This window comes from Sarcophilus harrisii, chromosome 2 (genome assembly GCF_902635505.1).
Source record: "Sarcophilus harrisii chromosome 2, mSarHar1.11, whole genome shotgun sequence".
NCBI classification, from domain to species: Eukaryota; Metazoa; Chordata; class Mammalia; order Dasyuromorphia; family Dasyuridae; genus Sarcophilus; species Sarcophilus harrisii.
In genome coordinates, this window is record NC_045427.1 from 217421188 (window position 1) to 217443952 (window position 22765).

General features: G+C 39.8%; 1 protein-coding gene across 3 annotated transcripts in view; it reads right to left on the reverse strand.

The window, feature by feature from the left end:
• STMN4 (stathmin 4) overlaps positions 1-22134 on the reverse strand; it is a 41846-nt gene extending 19712 nt beyond the window's left edge. Inside the window, exon 1 of one of the 3 annotated variants that reach the window (XM_031951455.1) lies at positions 22037-22134. The gene's annotated coding sequence lies outside the window, so the exon portion shown is untranslated. Of the gene's footprint in view, positions 1-11194; positions 11324-22036 lie in introns of those variants that run through there. The other 2 variants (XM_012539812.2, XM_003757788.3) reach the window with 2 other exon arrangements.
• Between the last annotated feature and the right edge of the window lie 631 nt (positions 22135-22765).

Consider the following 22765-nt stretch of genomic DNA (forward strand, 5'->3'; position numbering starts at 1 on the left):
CTGTTATAGAGAAATAGATTTAAGCTTGATATAAAGGGGTAGAGAACATAATCTCTTTATGATTAGAATTCTCCAAGGGTGGAATGAGTTGGATATGATGAATTGCCTATCACTGAAAATGAAGTCTTTTGGGAAAAACAAAGAGTTTCTATTCAGAAACAATGCAAATATTTGGTTTCTGGGATCTCTTCATTTCAAAGAATTTATGAATTTTAAGGTAGTAAGTAGTTCTGAAATGTGGATTCAACAAGAGAGAGAAGAGAGGGCGGTAGCAGAATAATAAAAATGATTCACATTTCTTTATCTCTTAAAAGCTGTGATGGAGAGTCAGCCTTGAATCCAGGAAGATATCCTGCTTCTGACATATACTATCTGGGTGATCCTCTGCAAGTTCTCAGTGCTTTGGGTCACTCCCTAAGCTTATAAAAAACAAAGAAAGTGCTGATATTCATTGCTAGAGGGAGCTTGCTCACTTGGAGGCTCCCTATGTCAGTGAAATTACAGGTTCAGTTCCAAGCTCTTAAGGTGTGCAAAATCTGACAGGTAAAATCAAGTAATTTCACATTTATAAAGCATTTAGTAAGGGCCAGCAGGCACTGGGGTTGCAAAGACAAAACTGAAATAGTGCTTGCCCTCAAGGAGTTCTACTTTGAGTGATAAAACAGTGCACAAATAGATGATAATATAGGGGGAAGGAAGCACCAGTAGCTGAAAAGTGGAGGGGAGAATCAGGGAAGACTTCCCATCAGTGTGTCAACTGAAACGTGAAGAGAGGAAATTGAAGCTAAAGTTGGAAAAGCTGCAAGGCAACTTGGTGGCATAATAGATAGAGCACTAGGTCTGGTTTCAGGAAGCCCTGAGTTAAAATCCAGCTTCAGTCACTAACTAGTCTGCAAAAAATGGCACCTCACCTTCTTGAAGATCACTCAGACTAGCTTTATCCCAATGGCTAACTGTACATGGCGCTGTGAATTTAGAAGGAAAAATGCTTCTTTATTTTCACTGATCTCTTACTATAATTTAGAATCTCTTTCAACTGTGATTAAAACAAACAAACAAACAAACAAAACCCAATTACTCTAACAAGGTACCCATAGTCTTCACCAGTTTGTCCGAGGATCTATGACACACAAAAAATAAAAGCCTGGACTTTAGAACTAGAAGGAACCTCAGATATGACCTAGTCCAACCACCTCATTTTATAGATGAGGAAACTGAGACCTGGAGAGGTTAATTCCCTTCCTGCTCCTGTTTTGGACTTCTAGATTTTAAAACCATGCTCCTTCATCCTAAAACTTTATTCAGTACCTGGGGGTTCCTTGCTCAGAAACATCTAATCACCTTCCAGCTTTCTCAATATGGAACTTCCCTCTATTAGTCCTTTGCCCTTCTCTTATTGGTGAGTTCCTCTTGCAGCCTCCAGTCTGTGGAGAGGCTGAGGCTGCTTGTCACCTCATTTCTTGCTCTCTTTCTGGTTTCTAGGCCATGAAACCATCCCCTGGTGTTGAAATACATATATCCTCCTCTCTCTCTTTTCAGCTCCCTTTAGTGTTGGCTTCCATCATTAGAATGTAAGCTCCTTGAAGACAGGACCTTTCTTTCTTTTTCTTTGTGTTTGTATCTCTAGGATACTGTATCTGGCTCTAAGTAAGTGCTTGATAAATGCAATTTGCCTTCTTTCCCTCAATAACTTGCCCAAGGTCACAGGTAATCAGGAAGGTCAGAGTATAGGCTACTTCCTGGACAAAGGAACCCAGAGTTTGGGAGAAGGGGAGGTTCTGGGGAGTCAAAGTTCTTTTATAAGACCACAGTACTCCTAGGGAAAGAAATAGCAATCCCTAATTTGGGTGATTACTGCCAGCCCTGCCTCCAGGATCTATCGCTGTCTTGAGTAAAGACAGAGAGTGATTAGGGGGTAGCAGTAGAAGTCAAGGTCTTCGATGTCTTCCTGTTTGAAAAAGGAATGGGAAGGGGAAGAGGTTTCTTTGCTGCGGTCACTGAGGTTAGTCTTAAGGGCTTCTGTGGTATGGAAAAATGCAAGGTTTTTCTACAATGTATTTGATGAGAAGGAAGTAAACAGATACTATAGATATTCATTGGATGAGCTAATGATTTCTGAGAGAGGTGGTTATGGTCTACACACAGAGAAAGTAATTTCCAATTTCATGAATAGAGAATGTCTCTCTAATACTATCAATACTTGTTTTAAGAGGATGTCCTTCCTAGCAATTCTAATCTACAGCTCAGGTTAGACTCCTGGAAAACATGAAGAAATTCTGACATGGAATCTGGCCTATTTTGCATTTTCCTGAGATGCTCCCAGGTTGGTGTGGAGGTGGGGGTGAAGAAGGTGGTTAGTGTTCCCTTTGGGCCTTTAGAAGCTCCCCACCTCCTTCAATAATACAAGATCTATGTGGCCTTGAACTTAACCTCCGTGGAAGAACAATTTCTTCCTTTTTAAAATGAGAGGATTGGACTAGATAACTTCCAAGTTCTCTTTGTGACACACTAAAATAGTTATGTGTGTATTGCTATATAATCCTGACAATTTGGAATCTTATTTAGACTCATATCCTACTTCCAATGCCTGCCGTGGTACTCTACAAGTGTAGACATTTAATGCATGGTTATTGAATTGAATTGAAGTGATGCTCTTAGAATGAGAATGATTCACATAGAACATCACTTATCACTGATGTCCTGGGACTGGTCTCTGTTCAAACTCTTTAGATTTGGTTCTTGGGAAGTATGAGAGTAAGAAGGGAGGCCATCAGATCATTTTCTTAGAGATGGCCCTCCAGTGACCATTATTTAATATAAAGGAATGCCCTTATGAAGACTGAGAATGAAGTAGGTGACTTGTTGAATCATTCTGCAATCTATGATAGGGGACCCTCAGAACCATAGCTAAGGTGGGGTCACTGGAGCTTTGTCTCAGGATGGAAACTTTAGGGCATATTTTCTCCCCTAAACACTTGGCCTTGGTGACAATGTAACTGCCTAGTAACTTGTAACTGTGCCCTAGGAAAGTTTTCTCTCTCAGGCTGTTGCATTCCCAGATCCCAGCCTGCCTATGTCTGCTCCATAAGCATCCTGTCCTTTAACAGCATAGTAATCTCCTGGTTTCCTGGAGCTCATCTGTCTTTCTCCCTTTCCCCTTGTTAGAAAAATTAGTAGTTACAGCTCCAGCAATATCTCTTTTTATCGCCTTCTTCCTCTAGATAGAAAGGCAGATATCTTATTTAGTTAATTATTATGTAGGAATGTGGGTGGCATATCAAATGCCCACCAGTTTTCCGGAGGTTCCTTGGTTGGCTGAGGCTGAGATTAGGATAGTAGAATAGTGAATAAACTTTGGTCCACCATAACCAGGTAGGTGAATAAGCCTGGTCCGGAGGGGTTGGTGGATGAGTCTCAACTTAACAAAGGTCGGGTTGGGATGTGGGGATATGAGGGTGTTCTGGAGTATGAGTCACGACTCTTTTTTGATGGCCATGAACAGATACAGCTGTGTGGGTTTATAGCCAGCAAGTATATCCTGCTGGGTGTGAGTTCTGTTAAGGGAACTTGAGGCTGTACAGAATGACAAGCTGGAAACTACCCAGTTAGGCTGAATATGATGCTTTTAAATACACTTCTAATTATTTTAACTTAGAATATTATTTCTGGCTTTATATTCTCATTCATATGTAAATCAATATCCTTGCTTATACCCAAGATGGCTTAGGTTTAATAAGAGAAAGAGAGAGGGAGATGCCAGAGTAGGATATTCTCTTAATGGACCAGAAACAAACAAAAGAGATGAAGGAATTGGGGCTAGATACTATAAATTGGAGATATCCAAATGGTTCCAGGGGCCAAGAAGATCAAGAGGCTTCTATGTGGCATAGTGGACAGAGCACTGGACTTGGAATCAGGAAGACAAGTTCAAATATAGTCTCAGATACTTATTTGTTTGATTGTGGGTAAATCACTTAACTTTGGCCTGCATCACTTTACTCATCTATAAAGTGGGAATAATTATATCCTCTATTTCACAGAGTTGTTGTGAGGATAAAATGAGATATTTGTGAAGCAGCTACATAGATGGTGCAATAGAGTTCTGGCCCTGAACTCAGGAGGATCTGAGTTCAAATTTGGTATCAGACATTTAACGCTTACTAGCTGTGTGATTCTTGACAAGTCACTTAATTCCAATTGCCTTGCTCTTCCCGAAAAGAAAAAGAGTATTTGTACAGTGTTTTAACAAAGTTCTACATAAATGATAACTATTGTTATTATTATCAATAATAAAATAAAATAAGTTATGTATCTACTTCTTGCTACTTGTTTGACACAGAATAAATCACTTCATTTCTCTGGGCCTTGATTTTCACATCTACAAAATGAGGGACTGGGAATAAATGACCTCTGAGGTCTCTTTCATCTCTAAATCTATGATCTTAAGACCTAGGTCTGGGAATCTTGATGTTTTATGTTCACTAAGACCAAAAAGAATCATGAGTATGTTAGGAGGCGGTTCAGAAAAGTAAAATAATATTGGCAATGACATATGATAATCCATATGCTTATTATCATAGCCTTGGGCATCTAGGTGGCACAGTGGATAGAATGCAGGGCCTGGTGTCAGGAATACTCATTTCCTGAGTTCAACTCTCACTTCAAACATTTACTACTACTTGTATGATCTGGGAAAGTCACTTAATCCTGTTTGACTCAGTTTACTCTTTTGTAAAATGAATTGGAGAAAGAAATGGCAAAACAATCTAGTATCATATTAGAATTTCTTTGCCAAAAAACTCAAATAATATCACAAAGATGAGTTGAATTTCACTAAACATATGATAGTCCCATTCCTCAAAGAGCTTACTTAGATTTTCATTCTTCTGGATAATAATATACACATTTTGTCCTTTAACTTGTTGTCAGGAGTGTATTTCAGGAACATCAAAGGGCACGTGAATGTATTATTCTTATCGTTATTAAAATGAAGCAGATGTCTATCTGTATGGTTTCAATGGAAGGGTTCTAAAACTCTGGGACCTCAAAATGGCTATACCATTGGACTATCCCTGGTGCTGAAAATACCTACTATTAAATCATTCCTTTGGATGAAAGCATTGCCTCTAGGAAAACTCAGATCTGAAGGCACTTCTGTTAGGTGGCCTTGGGTAGTAGAAGAATTGAAAGCTGATTTTAGGAGTGGGTTAGAGCTAGCCCATTATCACTTTAGGAGAGAATAGATGTTAGGACTAGTGCAACTCAGATGATTTAGCTCTGTCTTCTGTTCTAGTCATCAGTCACAAGTACATGGGGAGCCCTGCTTCATTTTGGAAAGTTGCACATGATTATTGGTCTTTATCCACTCTCACTAGGAAAGGTAGTTGACTAAAATTCAGACAAAAGACCAGATGCCTCTGTCCTGAACTCAAGCCACATTCTCATTCATTTCTCTATTGTGAGGATTTGTTTGCTATTATGGGCTTCTGAAATTTTTCTTCAATCTGTACAGGTTCCTTTCCCTTTCAATTCCACTTTCATTGTTTGAAATCTAGATACCAACCTCTGCATATTTACTTGACCTGCATTCGTAAGGAATGTTAATTTTGGCTTACCTACTTGAATTTCATAATTTGCCAAGTCCTTTAGGTTTGGTTTGGCAACCTGACTCTATTTTCATCTTTTGGATTTATATAATAATATCTGTCTTAGGCAGTACAATGAACCATAAGCTAGATTTGACACTGAACCAGGAAGAAGAAGAAGAGACTGGGCAAGATTACATTTGGCATATTAAATGGCCTTTCAAAGATCCCAGGTCCATCTCTTTAATACCAATTTTTTTTTTTTTTTTTTTTTGGTTAAGGGGAGTGGCTGAGAATCATGGCACATCATTATCTCTGAAGAAGAACAATGGAAATTCACATACATGACCAATGAAGGATCACTCAGTCAATCAATAAACATTTGTGCTAGCACTGGGGTAGCAAAATCTTTAAAAATCTCAGCTTTCACCCTCTGGAAGTTTATATTTTATTAGGTGGATACATCATGCCAATAGCAAAGGAAATATAAGATGTATGCAAAATGACTGAGGTAAAGAAAGGATTAACAAGTATCAAAATCAAATGCCTTTAGAAGAAAGTGCCGCGTGAATTGAATTGTGAAGCAAGCTACAGGTTCCAAGAAGTAGTCATCTGAAGGAAGAACATTCCATGCATTGGAGACTGCCTGTATAAAGATACAGGTCCAGGAAATGGAATGTCATATACATGAAAAAGCAAGCAAATCAGATTGGCTAGAAAGTAGAGTGAATTGAGGAGGAGTAATAATGTATAATCAGTCTAAAGATAGTTTGAAGACAGATGGTGAAGACCTTTAAATGTGAAACAAAGGAGTTTATAGTTTTATAGTTTTATAGTAGGGATTCCTTTTGAGAATAGATTGGATTAGATGGTCTCTACAGTCTCATCCAACTCACAAGGTCTTTTATTTTAAAACATAATGGTGAAATGTGAAAGCTTCTCCAGCAGAGAAGATGCATGGTAGTCAGCAGTGAAGGCTGCAGCAGACTACTCATAATGGCTTGCCCACAAACAATGGAGCAACATAGCTTGTCAAGGACACATGTAACCATTCTAGGTTCATGGAATGGATGGCACTTGGAGCAAAGACTGATAGATTGAGTATCTGAGTTCTGCACTGATACTTGTGATCCTACAAGTCTAGGTCAGTGACCTAGGGGAAAATGTCCATTGCATTGAAGAGATCCTCTATGGAAAATTTATGGAAAGATAGAATTTAAAAAATCATACAGAATGAAAAGAAATGGAAAACTTGTAATCTTTATCTTTAGTTGGGAGAGCCAAGAGAAAATAACCAGTATCTTACTCCCTTTGCTACCTAGTTAGAGAGTACTCAAACCAATGAGATCTCAGATTTATTGATATATGGAAGCAAAAGTTAAAAGGCATCCCCACACCCACTCTGGATATGTCAACTAAGACCCTTGTTTTGAAATTGTCTCACCATTAGACTGCTCTATTTATTGTACCATGCCCATCTGTCATGGCTTCTGGTCCAGAGCCTTCTTAGTATACAGGATAATGAAGAAATAGAACATGAAGATGTGATTTTTTTTAATTAGGGGGAAGGTACAGTATGTTATATATAGCAGAGTGGGGTATAAGTGGTGGACTTCTGTAGTTGAAGACATATGAAGATGAGGTAGGAAAGAAAAAAAATTAGGGCAAAAAGAGAGAAAATACTTTTATTCTCAAAAGTAGTATATAAAAATAGTAAACTTTTATATACTACCCTCCTTTCAGGTTTTCACATATTTCCAATATACAAAAGAGACAGCACAAGACTTGAAGTTGGAAGACCTAGATTTGTTTTCCTGCTTCCTCCAAGTCCTTGCTCTATGACCTAATCAACTAATTAACGGCTAATAAATATTTATTAACTACCTACTGTGTAGCAGGCACTGTGTTAAATAGGTACTAGAGATTAAAAACCAATAGGAAACTCCCTGAAAATGTTCCTACCCTCAAGGAGCTTACATTCTATTGGGAATAACTTATCCTTCAGGCAACACCACAGGTTTGTTATGAGGATCAAATGGCTAATGAAAAATTGTAAAAACTGTGACTTGTCATATAGAGGTAAAGGACAATTATTATGGGTATATCCAATTCAATGCAATTCTTGAAGTTTCTACTAAGCACCTACTATGTACAAGGTACTGGGGTTAAAAAGACAAAGTCAAGCAAACCTAGTTATGGGTAATATATATTCCTGTTCCAAAGCTAATGTGAGTGCTATAAAAGCCACTTAAAATGACATTAAATATATTTCAATTCCCTCTCTTAATTCTCCCAAATTTTGAAAATCATCACCATCACCACCACTAATAACAACAACAACAAATAAACACTGATATTTCTCTATACCTCTTGGTACCTCTGCCCCCAGACACAATGGTTTCAAAATTTAAAAAATATTTTCACCTATAAATGGTAGGGAGCAGCTTGAAAATGCTTGAAGAGGCAGGAGTGAGGCATGCTGAAAGAAAAGACTTGGAGGTTCTGGAAATATTTGATTATTATCTGGATGATGATGATAATATCTGAATGTTTAGCACCGTGTACACCATATATTGTTTCTTCTACTCTCCATCCAGATGGTTAGAGTCATGTAGACTCTCCTTTGTTCTGTCTTCATAGTTGTCTCTCCCATTTTATTTCCACAAACAATGAATCTTAGAGCTGGAAAATATTCCTAATTCCCCTCAGCTTGAAGGAAAATGAGGCTCATAGAAACAAAGTGATTTGCTCAAGATCATTTAGCTAGTAAAACAGAAGATTTAAACCCAAGTCCTCTGACACAGCTATTTCACTGCTCCTCATCTAAATTCCTTTTTCTCATACCTTGTCATTTTCTTAAAGTCCTTAACATCTCATCCTTTGTCTGGCAGGATGAACATTTCCTGTTTTGATTCCCAAAGGGGGTCAACTCATTCTATACTTAAATCATTTTATTGGTGCTAAAATAATTTTTAGATTAAAAAAAGAAGCAACTCAACAGCTCTTATTAGAGCACAACTCTAAAATGACCCTCTTATCACCTCTTCCATTCTTTTAAGAATCTTGTGCAAACAATACAACAGTGAATCTTTTCTTTATTTTTAGATACTTCTCCAGGTAACATTTCCCTACATCACAAGAGAGATATATCTTGAACTTCATTTGAAATGAGAAATGAGTTCATAAAGTTGGACTCTTTAAACATCATTTAGTTCAACCTTCCACTCAATGCAATAATTACTGACAAGTGTCATCTAATCTCTGCTTGAATACTTCCAATGATGAGAAACTCATTAACTCAATAGATCTCTCAGTCTATTGTTGGGTACCGTTAATTGCTAAATTGAGAAAGGAATTTTTGTGCTGGGGTTAAGTGGCATAAAATGTACCTAAGAAAAGGCAAAGAAAATAGTGACTTTGGATTGTTCAAGTGGTGAGAGAAAAAAATGACACCTGAGAAAGCTTCACTTATGCTTTCTCAGAAGCTTAGAAAGGAGCTTCACCTATTAACTTCATATTTACAAGAATTATTAAGCCAATTATGTGTTAAGATCAGTTGTTTCTATATTATTGAAGGATTTCAAGTGCTGTCAGCACCTTCTAAATTTCTGTAATCTAGGACAAAGCCCCAGTTGCTCTGCCTTAGTTACAGTTCTAGTTAGAAAACTAGACTTAGGAGGATAATAGCTCCCTCTATATAAATATCCATTGTTGAGGCTGGCAGCAGTCATACAATTTCCCACTGATTGAACCAGTTGTCAGGTGGTCAGGAAGGGACCCCAATGACAGAGATATGAAGCTGCAAAGGTGTGACTCTGAGGAGATGAGAGAGCTTTAGGACTTGATTGGTTCAGCGTAGGTTTCAGAAAGAGGTAGAGATCAACACTTAAGGATGAGCTGGATATGAGCCAGCCCCTCTTTGGTTATTTGGAAGTGGGAGTGCAGGCAGGTTCTGAATCTAAGACTTGTTTTTTCCCCCTTCAATAAATAAACAAAATGTTATTAAGCACCCACTATATATACAGCAATGTATAAAGCACTAAGAATATAAAGACAAGAATGAAACAGACCCTGCCCTCAAAGATCTTATATTCTAGGGTGTGTGGGGGGAGAGAGGGCAGTACCTGGAACTCTAACTCTAACCTAAGAAAATCAATGGCATCATGGCTTCCTCCTTTTTTTTTTTTTTTAAACTAGGATGATTTCATTCCTCAAAGCATTCTATCTGGTGTGAAGATGGCTTTCTTTCCCCAGAGATGGCTACAATATCTCCAGAGTTTAGCTAACTCTGTCTCTGAGTGAGTCAAAGTTCCCTTATTTCTTGCCACTTTAACCTATACAGCAGCTCCACCTGATCTAAGAGCTCAAATAATTTGGCTCCAATCATTCCCATCCAATAGTTCAATTTGTCTTGGGATGTTCTAGTGAGTAGCCTCCACTACTAAGGCTGTCCAAAGAAATAAAAGAGGACAGAGCCTTTGAGAGGGAAAGATAGGGGCTTCTCAATCAATACTGCTGTTGGAACCCAGCTGGAAGAAGGTCTTCCAAGTGAAAACACCTAAGAAAGGGATCTTGGGACATTCTTTCACAGGAAACTCCCAAGAGAGCACTCAGGGATATCTTTCAGAAGCATTTCAGACTCTGCAAAGGCTTCAGAGATGCTCCATTTTTGTACAGTGAGTCTCCTCTACTTTACAGAGTCTGTACAAGGGGAGTAGAACAAAGAAAGCCTGGCCACGTGTCTTATATCTCATAACTGGACATCCCTGCTTTTTTGGTAACCCATCTATGATGCACCTATAGGTGGCTGGGGCAGTGTGTCAGAGGTAGGATGCTTGCTCCTGCAGGAGAGAAGCTGTGGGGGCGTGGTCCCTCTGTTCCCTACAAGTGGGGAACCTACATGGGTCATTCTACTCTTGAGGGCAGGTTGCCCTCAGGCTGGGGTGGGGCAAGGGGAATAGGTAGAAAGAAAAGCCTCCACTGGGAAGGAAACTGATATTCCCTAGTGCAGTGAAAGTCAGGTGAAAAAGTAATGTAGGACAAAGGTAGAGAAAAGGAGACAGGAGAAGAAAAATAAGAAAGGAAAAAGGAAGAGAAAAAGAGAGCAGAGGAACAAAAAGAGAGGTGATGGGTGAGGCTGGATAGGTAAAAGAAGTAGCTTTCCATTTGATTTAGTAAGAGGATCAGAAAAGCTAGAAGGGGGACAGAATTAATGACAAGAGTGGGCTTTCAACTAAATAAATCTTTTTCTTTCCTTAATAATGCTTTCTGAACAAAAATCCCTCATAGACACAAGAAATTAAAGAATCCCCAACTCCTGGTCCCAAGTGACTCCACCCCTACCTCCAGAACGCGGACAAAGCTTGGAACTTAAGCTTTTCCTTCTACAGATACTCATTATTTTATTACTTACACTTCTCACTGCTCTAAGAATCCAACAAAGTTTAATAGATTGAGTAAACTAGCAGCAACATAATAGATTCACTGTGCTATTTAGCTGCCTAGTTCCTCCCTCCCCCAACCTTCCCTATGACTTTAATTTTTTTTTTTTTTTTTTTTTTTTTTTTTTTTAGAGATGCCCTAAGCATTGGTATTTGTTTTCTACTTACCCCAACCCAGTTAGTGGTGAGCTGCTTGCTTCCTCACTCCCTCAATTAGTGGAGCTCTGGGCTTCTCTCAACATCAGCACCACTGTTCGGCTCTCAACATGACATCATCTCTGAGTGCTGTGATTGGACAGCTGTAGGTTGCTTGGCAATTGGACAGTATCTTCTGGAGGAGCAGGGATTGCCTAAGTAACTCTTGGAGAGCCAGGGAGCTAGAGGATGATGTCACACAAAGAACCTATTTTCTAGGTTGAACAGGGTGCTGGGGCAGCAGAGGTGAGGGTGGGGAAGAAGATGGAAAGTGGGAGTGGTGATGGAAAGAAGTGGAGGGATTTTATGCTCTTTAGCAGCCACGGAGGGAGAATGATGAATGATATATAATTTTTTTTTTTTTTGCAAATCTGGGGGTGAGAGAGTATAAAATATAGAAGAGGAATGGGAGAACAGATGAATTCTAAATATAGATACTGGGATTTTTTGATGTCTTGCTTCCATATATATAGGGATAACTGAAGGAAGGGCATAAATCCTTGCTTTGGAGTCACAAGAAAAGAAAGGCTCAGTACTGTGATCAAATACAGGCTTTCTTCCTCATGACAGTAGGAAGAAATCATAGCAGAAAGAACACTGGAATGGTAGACAGGAGCACCCCGATTCTTGCCCCAGTTCTACACTGAACAAGCTATGTGGCCATGGGAAAATGTCTTTACCTCTCTGAGCTTCAATTTCTTTATCTGTAAAGTGATGAGTGGAATGTGATCAGATTTTTAAGTCCCCTCTGAGTTCCAACATCATAGTTCAACTTATTATAGGTGGACCCATGAGACTCACAGGTGGATCATAGAAACATCTTCTAGAATTGGTTGTGATAATAGAGGCTGCTGTTTACATCAGACTGAGGGAGATCATACTGACCTCTAAGAATGTGAGAGTCTGTTGCTGTTCTCGTTCTCTCTCTCTCTCTCTCTCTCTCTCTCTCTCTCTCTCTCTCTCTCTCTCCCTCCCTCCCTCCCTCCCTCCCTCCCTCCCTCTGTATATCTCCCTTTCCCTCTCTCTTCTCTCTCTCTCTCTCTCTCTCCTCTCTCTCTCTCTCCTTCCCTCCCTCCCTCTCTCCCTCCCTCCTTTCCTCCCTCCCTTTCTCTCTCCCTCTCTCAATTCTCTTTCTCTCTTTCAAAGAGAGACAGAGAAAGAGACAGAAATAAGAGAGATGTCTTTGTGAGAGAGAGAGAGAGAGAGAGAGAGAGAAAGAAAGGGAGAGAGAGAGACACACAGAGAGAAAAAGAGAGACAGCGAGAGGGGGAGGGAGGGAGAGAGAGGGAGAGGGACAGAGAGAGAGAGAAAGAGAGAGAGAGAGAAGAGAAGAGAAGAGAAGAGAAAGCAGAGAAGAGAAGGGAAGGGAAGGGAATAAGGGGGACCTTAAGAAGGGCACCAATAGACTATGGTGAAGGGGTGTGGCAATGCATTATGTGGAAAGGGAGTGCTGATGAATTGTGAAAACTTCAAAGGGGTTACTGACAGACTGGCAGGGGCAAGGTTAGTCACTAGCTTTAATCCATCCTTTTTGGGGGATGTGACAGCTGCTATCAGGGGATAATCAATGAAGTCAGCCTCCTGGCTGGACTGGTATTTGCATTCAGCTAGTTGGAGATTCCATATCTATACCACCTTATGGCAAAACTGCTCTATTATGTTGTATATAACACTATGTCTGAAACATCTTCAGGGCTGCTGCAAATTCTGCCAGGATGTGCAGCAACATACAGTGAAACAAAACTGCTTCCATTGGTTCCTGGAGTCATACATTGCTAATTTTAGATTTATCCAGATCCCGTACTACTCCACCTTACAATGAGAAGGAAGGGGCACAGATCTGTGAGCCCTCCAAGACAGCATGATGCTACGTACAAGGGGTTTTGGATGGGGGAAGCAACAAGATCTTCCATGAGCCCCACCTCTAATATTTACTATCTATGAGATCCTGGAAAGTCACTCAATTTCTCTGGGCCTCAATTAACCATCTGAGTTACCTTTCAGCTTCTCATCTATGGTCCCCTGACATCTGTGATCTTTTATCACTGTCCTCAGGTCACAGGAAAGTAAGAAAAGTCTAGAATAACTTTAAGATCAGAGAATGGGATCAAAAGATATTCAAAACATACTGGGAAATAGAAACTTCTCTCAATCAACAGGAGTTGAGACTTTTGAATCTTTAGAGAGTTATGAGAGGTCCAAATGAGAAACTTTGGCAAGTAGGATATGGCAGGGTGGGTAGTGGGTAGAAGATAGCAGTGTGTATTTGAGGAGTGTTGATCAGAATACTACGCCTAAAGCAATCCATAAAGCAAAGGATTTGGCAGAGGAGTGGATCCCATCTTGCAGTCTGTGTGTAGGGGTGAAGTGGAAAAGAGGGAGGGGGCTTAAATTATTCTCTTTGTCTACTTGTGGGACATATGGCTCCCTAATGTGTGGAAGCAGGAATCCTATAATGCTTTTGCACACTTTGACATGTGAAAAGAGGACATACGTAACTTATTGATTAACTAGAATGCCAAGTAGCTATCTGTGGTTCCAAACTTAGAGCAGTCAGCTTAGTAATCACTCAGAACTGAGTGCTGAGGTCCTAGTGGATGGGGATAGGAATTACTGCAACCAGAAGTATTTCATACCCAATCCTTCTCCATCACTCTAGACTCTAGAGTCTGAGGGGTCCTCAAACTTCTTAAATAGGGGGCCAGTTCACTGTCCCTCAGACTATTGGAGAGCCGGACTATAGTAAAAACAAAAACTTTGTTTTGTGGGCCTTTAAATAAAGAAACTTCATAGCCCTGGATGAGGGGGATAATCGTCCTCAGCTTCTGCATCTGGCCTGGGGGCCGTAGTTTGAGGACCCCTGGAGTATCCACTGTTGGGGAGGGAAGAGGAGAGCAGCAGTAACCCACCCTCAGTTTTCTAGGACCTGAAATTAGGAATAGAGATCATTCATTTTCTAGTAATCATATAACATATCTTGAAAGTCCTTAAAGGCCAGAGTCAGGAAAAGCAGACAGTAGGATAAACCAAGGTCATATAAGCTCTGTATCTATATAGCATTTTTAGCTTTACAAAGAACTTTCTCCTTAATGACCATGTGAGATAGATAAGTAGGGCAAGTATTTTTAGCCTCATTTTATGGAATATGGGCTCAGAGAGTTTAAGCGATTTGCCTATGGTCACACAGCTTATAAGTAGTAGAGCTAGGCTCACATACATGGTATTTAACTCCAATACCAATGTTCCTGGTGCTGCATCACCTAACCTAAAAACTGTGCTATAAACATAATATTATATATATAATTATATATAAATAAATTATATATATGTATAGTTAGGTATGGCTAAAATAGTGCTGTGTTTCTGGTACCTTAAAGGTTAAATTAGCTTCAGGAGGCTGTCTTGAGAACCTACCTACCCCTGCTTCTCTAGGAAGATATCTTCAGAGTTCCTAATTATTCAGAAACACACTTTGGACAAAGAATAGAAAGGAAAGAATGAGTTCATCAGTTGGGGAATGGCTGAGCAAATTATAGCATATAAATACAATGGAATACTATTGAGTTATGGGAAATGAGGGGGCAGAAATGAGGTGGTACAGTGTATAGAGCACCAGGTTTGGAGTCAGAAAGACTCCTCTTCCTAAATTCAAATCTGCCTCAGGCACTTATTAGCTCCATGAACCTAGAAAAGTTACTTACCTCTATTTGCCTCAGTTTCCTCATTTGTAAAATGAGCTGGAGAAAGAAATGGAAAACCACTCCAGTATCTTTGTCAAGAAAGAGAAGTCAAGAAGAGAAAGACATGACTGAAAAATAACCAAACAATTACAATAATGGAAATGATCAACATGAAGAATTCAGAGAAACATGGAAAGACTTGAGTGAAGTCATGTAGAATGCAATAAACGGAATCAGGAGATTTTTTTACTCTGTAACTACACTAAAGGGAAACAACATTGAAAGACTTCCAAAATGTAACCAATGTAATGACCAATGATGACTTTACAGGACAGATAATAAAACACATATGTTAACTCTTAGCAGAGAAGTGGACTACAGGTGTGGAACCAATAAATGTACTGGCTTAACTATATTTGTTGAAGAAGAGTTACAAGTTACAAGTTACAAGAAGAGTTTTATTGAGGGGATGTCACTGGGAATGGACAGTGAGAAATAGTCTAAGTAAAAATTTAAGGGGGCAAAAGAAACATTTTGGGAGAGCAGTCCGTTGTTATGTTGGGACACTATCTGAACTCTGACGTTCTTCCTATGCCGTGGTGTTGGTGAAGAAGCTGGACTCTAGCAGGAGACTATCTGCTTTTAAAATGTCTTCTCCTCCTTGATGTCTCTGCCTCTTTAGGCAGTAGCAAGATCAGAACAGCCAAGCAGCAGACCAGAGCAGACTACTAACATCTATTCCTAATGCTTTTCCAAGAACTTCTGTGTTGTGTTGGGTTTGGGAAGTACACAGTAATGAGTGGCAGCTGGTGTAAGAGCTCAGCATTCTCAGAATAAGACAGTAGATTTACCTCCGGAGACATTACGGGTGCACTGTGCATAGGTATACAAATCAAAATTTACTGAGAATAAATCATAATTTTGTGACCTTCACTTTCAGTCACACAACCTCACATTGATTTGCAAACTACAGTTTAAGAAACTTTGAGATAGATCAGGGTTTCTAAAATTGGAACTCATGGATTCCTTGATCAGTGAGTTTTGGTGAGGACAATTATATCTTTCCCTCTAACCTCTAACTGAGATTTGTATGTATTTCCTTCTATTATTGAGAAGCATTTTGAGAGGGCTTCACCAGATTACTGTTTTCATGACACAAAGAAGGTTAAGCTACCCTGATTTAAACTAACACTCCCATTTTACAGATAAAAAAGTTGAGATTTAGAGAGTTAGAAAGTTATATAGGTAGCATATAGTGGGACAGGGATTTGAAATCAAGTTTGGGGCTTTGGGCTTATCTTGAGAATGATCAGTTGCTAAAAAGATCATTTATCAGTGATTTGAAGAGCATCTGGGATTGGATAGGCAGCTTTTGAAGGACTCGTGATCATGCCCTGAGAAAATTGGTTGGAGGAACTGGTGACATTTAGTACAGAGAACACAGGTGGAATATGATAGCTGCCTGCAAGTATTTGAAGATTTGTTAGATAGAAAAAGGATTAGATTTGTTCTGCTTGGCTCTGGAGAGTAAAACCAGAAGCATCATCTGGAAGGTATAGAGTAATACATTTCAGTTTAATATAATTTAAAATTTCATAAAAATCATAATTATTCAAGAGTAGAATGGATGGCCTTTGGAGGCTATGGGTTCTCTCTCCTGTCTCTTGTCCTCAATAGGAGTCTTTAAGGAAGGGTTGATGACTTTTTAGGGACATAGCAGCTAATAATACATAATATTAATCAATCCACCAATCAAGTACCAGGCACTAAGTCATGGGTTACAAAAAAGAAGTAAAAGATAAAGAGCTGGCAATCTAATGGGGAAGACAACATGCAAACAAATATACAAAGCAAATTATAGACAGGATAAATGGGAAATAATTACCAAAGGGAAGACACTTGAATTAAGAGGGGTCGGGACAGGCTTCCTAAAGGAGGTGGGATTTTAGTAGGGACTTAAAGGGAAGTCAAAAGATCAATAGTTGGGACAGAGGAGGGAGAGTGTTCCAGGCATGGGGGCAGCCTGAGAAAATGCCCAGAGCTAGAGCTGAGAGATATTGTTTATGGAACCGTTAGGACTTGTGTCTTTGGATCAAAAAATACTTGTTCAGGAGTAAGGTGTAAGAAAATTGAAAAGATAAGAGGTAAGGGATTTGAATCCAAATAGTGAACTTTGTATTTGCTCTTGGAGGCCATAAGGAACCAATGAATTTAGTGAGTAGGGGAGTGATATGACAGACCTACATTTTAGGAAACTCATTTTAGTGGCTGAATGGAGGATGAACCAGAGTGGGAAGAGACTAGAGGCAAACAGATCTACCACCAGACTATTGGCAATAGGCAAGGCAGAGTTGATGAGAGCCAGCTCTAGAAGAGAAAACAGGACATTTTTGGAAAATCTTGCAAAGGTAAAATTGATAAGTCTTGGCAACACTTGGCGGGAGGGGGGGGGGGGGGGGGGTAAGAGAAAATGAGAAACCCAGGATGACTCCTAGGTTGCAAGCCTGAGGGAATAGGAAGATGCTGTTGCCCTCTGTAGTAGAAGGGAAAAAAGAAGAGGGTTTAGAGAAAAAGATAATGAGTTCTGTTTTGGACAGATTGAGTTTAAGACAAAAGCTTAAAATCTAGTTTGAGATATGTGAAAGATATCTGGAAATGGGAGATTGGAGGTCAGCCAAGAGATGGGGGTAGGAAAAGTATATTTGAGAATCATTATAATAGAGATAGAATTAAATTCTTAGGAGCTGATGAGATCCAAGTGATATAGAGGAAGAAGAAAAGAGGGCCCAGAATTAAACCCTGAGGGAAACCTAGAGTTAGAGGGTGTGAACTGGAGGAGGATCCAGCAAAGGAGACTGAGAAGGAGAAATCAGTTAAGTAGGAGGAAAATCAAGAGAATATGGTGGACTGAAAACTTAAAGTATTAAGGGAGAGAGAGTAATCAATAGTGTTAAAAGGCTGCAGAAAAGTCAAGGAGGAATGAGAACTGAAAAAAGGCATTGGGTTTGGCAATTAAGAGAAACAGTTTCAGGGGAATAAGGAGCTTGGAAACCAGATTATAAGGGGTTAAGAAGAGTCAGAGGAGAGAAGATGGAAATACCTATTATAGACAGCCTTTTCAGTCTAGCTACAAAGGACAGAAGAGATATAGGATGATAGGTATTGGGGATGGAAGGGTCAAGAGATATTTTTTTTTAAGAGCAGGGGAGACATGGGCATGTTGATAGGTAGTAGGAAATAGGCCACTCCAGAGGAAGAAATTAATTGAAAATAAGTGAGAGTGAGGATAACAGAAAGAGAGATAACTTATTGGAAGAGATGGGATGGAATGGGATCACTTGAGATTAGAAATTAGAGAAATATTATTGTTCTGTAAGAAATGACCAACAGGATGATTTCAGAAAGACCTGGAGAGACTTACACGAACTGATGCTGAGTGAAACGAGCAGGACCAGAAGATCATTATATACTTCAACAACAATACTATATGATGACCAGTTCTGATGGACCTGGCCATCCTCAGCAAGGAGATCAACCAAATCATTTCCAATGGAGCAGTAATGAACTGAACCAGCTACGCCCAGAGAAAGAACTCTGGGAGATGACTAAAAACCATTACATTGAATTCCCAATCCCTATATTCATGCCCACCTGCATTTTTGATTTCCTTCACAAGCTAATTGTACAATATTTCAGAATCTGATTCTTTTTGTACAGCAAAATAACAGTTTGGTCATGTATACTTATTGTGTATCTAATTTATATTTTAATATATTTAACATCTACTAGTCATCCTGCCATCTGGGGGAGGGGGTGGGGGGTAAGAGGTGAAAAATTGGAACAAGAGGTTTGGCAATTGTTAATGCTGTAAAGTTACCCATACATATAACCTGTAAATAAAAAGCTATTAAATAAAAAAAAAGGAGATTAGAAAATAGAGAGAGATTAGCTTGGTAAGAAGTAAGACCACTTCATCATGTGAAACAGGGATGGAGAAGAGAGTGACATAAGGTAACAGTGATAGGAGATAAATAAAAGGGGAGAAGAGGATATTCGTGGCAAGAGGTCTCAATCATTTCCATAAAATATGAGGTGAGTTTCTCAGCTGAGAAAGTGGAGCAAAGAGAGAACTACGGGAGGTTTGTGGAGGAATGAGAAGGTTTGGAAGAGTTGTTTTGGGGAGTGGGAGAGTAAGTTGATAAGGGAGATATGGTAATATTACCTGGCAGCAGCAAGGACCCAGTTGGGATTGTATAACATAAATTTGTAGGGAACCCAGTCAGAATGATTGAATGATTTTCTCCTGCATTCAAGAGTACAAATGTAGGAGTGAAGGCAGTGAATGGCAAGAATGATCCAATGCTAAACTTGGCTGACTTAGGGTGATAATGACCCTATCACTATCAAAGAGAGGACGACAATGTGGAGTTGAATTGGTTTACCAAGTGGTCAATTTGGGGAAAAGAGTAGAGAGTGGTTAGTGCATGGGAGACGGTCTGAGAGAGAAATGAGGGATCAAGGGACTGGAGGGCATGGTAGAGGTAAAGAATAGGCCTGTATAAGGGAAGACAGAGAAAAAAGTGAAGAACCAATTATCTATGACTGGATAAAGGGATTTCAGAATTCTTGAACATGACATTTTGTGTGGGTGAGAGCATAAATTATGGATATGATCATCTTTGTATGTAACTGAGGTAGAATGGAAAACACAGTCGTGGGAGGTGAGGATATTGAAGAATTAAGTAGAGTATTTGAAGGAGAGTCAATATGTATACTGAAGTCCCCAAGTATGAGGACAGGAGTTGAGGAAGAGAAAAAATTGTAAGGTATCAAACTCATTGAGGAAGAAAGCAAGAATGACTTGGCGGCCTGAAAACACCAGCTACCAAGATTTTGGCTGGGTGGTAGATAGGAATAACATAAACCTCAGAGAAAGAGATGTAACTGAGTGATGGAGGAAGGGGGAGAATCTGGAAGTGATAACAAGGAGCAAAGAGCATTCTAATTCTCCTATTTCAGCCACTCATTCGAGAGGAATGAATGAATGAAGTCAGAACTGGCAAGGGTGGCCATAAAGGCTGTCATCAGGGGGAAGTCAGGTTTCTTTAATTCTATTTCTTTTTCAGATATAGATGGGACTAGATGGGCTCCAAAGTCTCTTCTAGCTCAAATTCTAAGATTTATGGTTACAAATTCTGCATTCTTGTTACTGTTTTAGAGGGTTGCGGCTATATATCTGTATATAACAATATTTTAAATATATAACATATGTGATGATATAACAATATATAATATAATTATAAATATTATATCTATTTTAAAATTTTCAAATATGGATTGGGCAAAGAACAATGGATTGGAAATTAAGAAATCTGGGTTCTGCTTTTGAGTCTGCCATTAATAGAGGTGAACCTTGGACAAGTAATTTTGCCCCTCAGGTCCTCAGTTCCACACCTGTGAAATCTCTGGGTCAGCTCAGATATTCTTTAGGTGCTTCTAGTTCTAAAAAAGTCTCTCCTGTCATTCTCAGTCAGTCAATGCAAAATGCATAAGGCTCGATTTGGTTTTATCTTTGAAGTTTGTTCTCAGGAAATGCTAACAAGAACTTGCTGTGCACAGAGACAGGGGGTCTGGCTGAGCCCTGGTACAGACAGTAGCTGGAAGGCAGCTGTCTGGATTGGTCCAGTCAGTCATTAGGCTTTACCTGACTAGAAACAGAGTTAAGTCTTTAAAAGAAGAGTGAACTAAGGGCTGCAGAGGAGAGGGCAGACCCTGGCATGTCTGAAGCTGCTTCAGCCATGCTTAGAAATTGTACTGACCTGGGCTTTCAGCAGTAAAGGGAATATCTAATGAGGCAGCTCTTTCTACTTGTAAAGGCTGCAATCGTGCTGTAACTTAACAATCTTAAAATGTTGTACTGAAAAGGGACTTGTCTAGGCTCATACAGCCAGTATGAATCTAAGGTACAAAGTGAATCCAGATTTTCCTGATTTTAAGGTCGGATCTCTGTCCACTACTCATGGCTGAGATGCATTGCTTTGTTTTTACAACTCCTGATACCCTTCAAAAATCCAGCTCAAATGCTACATTCTATGCAAAGCCACTGATCCTCCAGTGGTTGGTGCCTCTTCCAATCACTTTGTACTTATTTTGTCTGTATTTTTTTCTCTGTCTCTCCCTCCCTTCTTTTCTCTTCTTCTCTTTCTCTTTCTCTCCTTTCCCTACCTCTGTCTCTCTGTCTCTATCGCTTTGTCTCTCTCTTCTCTCTACCTCTGTCTCTCTTTTTCTCCCCTGCCCCTTTCTCCCTCTTGTTTTCTGTATCTTTCTCTTGTTCTGCCTCTGTCTCTCTTTTTCTCTCCTTTCTCCTCCCTCTCTCTTTCTCTCTCATTCTCTCCATATTTCTCTTCTTTTTTCCCTCTTTTTCTACCTCTCCCTCTGCCCCTGCCTCTGCTTCTCCCTCTCCCTTTCTCTTTCCTTCTCCCTGTCTCTCTCTCTGAGTCTGTTTCTGTCGCTCTCTCTCTGTCTCTGTCTCTCTCTCTGTCTCTGTTTCTGTCTTTCTCTGTCTCTGTCTCTGTCTCTGTCTCTGTCTCTCTCTCTCTCTCTCTCTATCTCTCTCTGTCTCTCTCTCTTTCTCTGTCTGTCTCTCTCTCTCTCTCTCTCTCTCTCTCTGTCTGTCTGTCTCTCTGTCTGTCTGTCTCTCTCTCTGACTTTGGCTTTTTCACTCTCTCTCTTACTTCCTCCCCTCTGTTCCTACCTCCAATGTAAGCACTGTTCCCCCCGCCTTTTTTTTTATTCCCAGATACTAACACAGTGTGACACATAAAGTTTAACAAATACATGTTGCTTGAATTTGGGCCCCAGCTCACCCTCACCTTATCCATTCCCTTAGGCCCACCAAATGTGTTGATAACATTTGAAACTCCTCAGACAGAATAGGGAGGGGGTGGCCAGCAGCTTCTCCCTTAACCTGGTATCTATAGCTATTTTAAAGGTTTTCCTACTACTTAGGCACTGGAAGGGAAGGGGATACTGTGTCCCAGATTACCTAAGGTCAGGATCCAACAGTGGGTCCCATTTAGCTTTTTATATAGGAGTCCTTCTCATTCCCTCCACACCCATTTTGTGGTAAGCATACCGACACTGAAATATTGGAAGAGGGAATTCTGTTCCTTCCTCAGCCAGGCTATAGGATGAGCAGCTTTCAGGAATGAGAGCACTTCACAGCTGGGCCAGACAGAATGCATCCAGAGCCTGAGGAAGATTCCCAGACTGGTGAGCTGTCATTGGCTTTGCCTATAAGCATGATGTCATCAACTTCCAATTATATATCAGTTCCTCCCTCCTCACTGGGGGTGGTGTGTGAGTCAAAATCAGAAGCTGATTAACTCTTTGTGGATCATGGGATTAGCAGACATAGCCATCTCTTCTCCTGAACATATATGTATGGGTGTTTACACAGATGTACTCATGTAATACTTATTAAATATATTTATTTGTTATATAAATATACTTATACATTTAAATATTTTATTGATGTTTTACTGTTTCTCCTCCACCCCCATCATCCCTCTTAACAAAGAAGTGCAAATACATTGGCCTGTCTAATAACTTAAACCTAATTCTGTGTCAATGGTTCGCTAATTTTCTGTAAAGAAGAGACCATAAATCATAGATTTAGGGCTAGAAAAGACCTCAAAAGACATCATTCCCAACCTCCTCATGTGATAGTTAAAGAAAACGAGTCCCCAAAGAGGTAAAGTCACTGTCTCTCTTTCCAAGTGCCCTCTCTCCTCTGTGAGCCCATAGTTCTACAATACCCAAATGAATAATTTCACTATGTGGAAAAAGTAACCAGTGACATCTT